The 2,500-nt window shown below is 49.2% G+C and overlaps 1 protein-coding gene across 4 annotated transcripts in view; it reads right to left on the bottom strand.

Annotated features, from left to right (window-relative positions):
* LOC143280149 (uncharacterized) overlaps positions 1–2,500 on the bottom strand; it is a 21,542-nt gene that overhangs the window by 18,676 nt on the left and 366 nt on the right. Inside the window, exon 1 of one of the 4 annotated variants that reach the window (XM_076584730.1) lies at positions 2,049–2,500. This exon is cut by the window's right edge and continues 366 nt beyond it. The exons of 1 other annotated variant lie outside the window; for it this stretch is intronic. The gene's annotated coding sequence lies outside the window, so the exon portion shown is untranslated. Of the gene's footprint in view, positions 1–840; positions 950–1,736; positions 1,803–2,048 lie in introns of those variants that run through there. 2 more of the 4 variants (XM_076584733.1, XM_076584732.1) reach the window with 2 other exon arrangements.

Raw genomic sequence — 2,500 nt, 5'->3', positions numbered from 1 at the left:
CATTTTCACACACACACACACACACACACACACACACACACACACACACATATATATATATATATATATTTCATAATCGTACAAGCTCTTATATACCCACACCCATATCCACATACACACACACACACACGCACACGCATGTATAGACACACACACACTTGCATATATATATATATATATATGTGTGTGTGTGTGTGTGTGTGTGTGTGTGTGTGTGTGTGTGTGTGTATGTATATATGTATATGCAAACGCACACACACACACACACACGAACGCACGCACGGACACACACACACACGTACGCACGCATGGACACACACACACACCACGGACATCACATCAACATAGATACATGCGCATGGCATTCTTTACCATATGCACACAAGTAATAAAGAAGGGAATAAAGTTGACATATCTGCGTGCGTGCGTGGGTGCGTGCGTGTGTGAGCGTGTGTGTGTGTGTGTGTGTGCTCGAGTGTGCGTGTGTTTAATGTGTTGTGCGTACTGTACACACCGGATTGTGCACTTGCCACCATACAGCAAGCACTGGGAAAAGGAGAGAGAGAGAGAGGAGAGGAAGAGGGAAGAGAGGTAAGGGGGGGGAAAAGAGAGAGAGAGAGTAGAGAGACAGAGACAGAGACAGGAAAGACCGATGAGTGAGAGGGACGGGAAGAGAGTGAGAGAGAGGGAGAGAGAAGAGAGGACAGAGAGAGAGAAAGAAGGACAGAAGACAGAGAGACAGAGAGAGAGAGGAGAGGAGAGGGGGGACTGGGCTGAGGGGTCCTGAGGGAGGTGGGGGGGTGGGGGGTGAGGGGACAAACCACCTCTGACAAACCTCACCCCAACGGCAAGGAATGCCAACTGCGCAGTGTGCATAGAGCAAGCCAGCGTCAGTCTGCTTCACTGTGTCCACAACACACGAGGTACACACTTCCACTATAGATACACATCACTGTGACCACATCACACAATATACACACCTCTACTATAAATACACATCACTGTGACCACAACACACAATGTACACACTTCCACAATAGAAACACACCACTGTGGCCACATCACAATGTACACACTTCCACTATAGATACACATCACTGTGGCCACATCACAATGTACACACATCCACTATAGATACACATCACTGTGGCCACATCACACAATGTACACACTTCCACTATAGATACACACCACTGTGGCCACATCACAATGTACACACTTCTACAATAGATACACACCACTGTGGCCACATCACAATGTACACACTTCCGCTATAGATACACATCACTGTGGCCACATCACAATGTACACACTTCCACTACAGATACATACACATCTCTGTGGCCACATCACAATGTACACACATCCACTATAGATACACATCACTGTGTCCACATCACACAAAGTACACACTTCCACTATAGATACATACACATCACTGTGGCCACATCACAATGTACACACTTCTACAATAGATACACGCCACTGTGGCCACATCACACAATGTACACACCTCCACTATAGATACACACCACTGTGGCCACATCACAATGTACACACTTCCACAATAGATACACACCACTGTGGCCACATCACAATGTAGACACCTCATACATACACATCACTGTGGTCACAACACAATGTAGACACCTCATACATACACATCACTGTGGTCACAACACAATGTAGACACCTCATACATACACATCACTGTGGTCACAACACAACGTACACACCTCCACACACAATTAAATCACTGGACACAGCATAATGCCCACCAGTGTGGCCACAACAGAATCAAAGCACACCATATGTAAACACATTACTTTAGCCCCCTTGCCCCTCCCCCTTCCTAACCCCCCTCCCACCCACAACAAACACACACCCAGAACATCACACTGCAGCACAACACAAACACAGTGCCAAACGTCACGTCAACAACAACAAAACCACACACACACACACACACACACACACCACACCAACAACAACACCCTCCTCCTAACCCCCCCCCCCCCCACCCCACACACACAACAAAACAGACCTACCGTAAATAATCCACCACACAGCTGTCACAGCTGACAAGATGCGCCCAGCCCAGCTCAGCTCAGCTCAGCCCAGACGAGACCAGACCCTTCAGGTTCAGGTTGGTTCCCCCTCTCCCCCCCCTCTCTCTCAAGTCAGTGCCTCCCCTCCTTGCAGCCTTTTGCCTGGCCTGGCCTGCCTGCCTGATGGCACCACCACCACCACCGTCTGCCCGCACCGACCCTCCTCTCAGAAGTCTCAAGTCTCTTGGCCCGCTACTGGCATCCTCCTCCTCCTTCTATTCCTCCCTTTGTCTCCTCCTCACTGCCAGGTCAATGCGGGGGGGAACATCATAGGGCAGCGAGCAGCAAGAGAGCTTGCAGCAGAAGAGAAATGGAGTAGAGAGATAGAGATAGAGGGAGAGAGAAGACCGAGACTTGCGCTCTTGGCCTCAGCAGCTGCTTGCCAGCTAAGC

Source organism: Babylonia areolata, chromosome 3 (genome assembly GCF_041734735.1).
Source record: "Babylonia areolata isolate BAREFJ2019XMU chromosome 3, ASM4173473v1, whole genome shotgun sequence".
In the NCBI taxonomy this organism is placed as follows: Eukaryota; Metazoa; Mollusca; class Gastropoda; order Neogastropoda; family Buccinidae; genus Babylonia; species Babylonia areolata.
The sequence above is the reverse complement of the archived record's forward strand: the minus strand, read 5'-3'. Positions and strand labels throughout refer to the sequence as shown.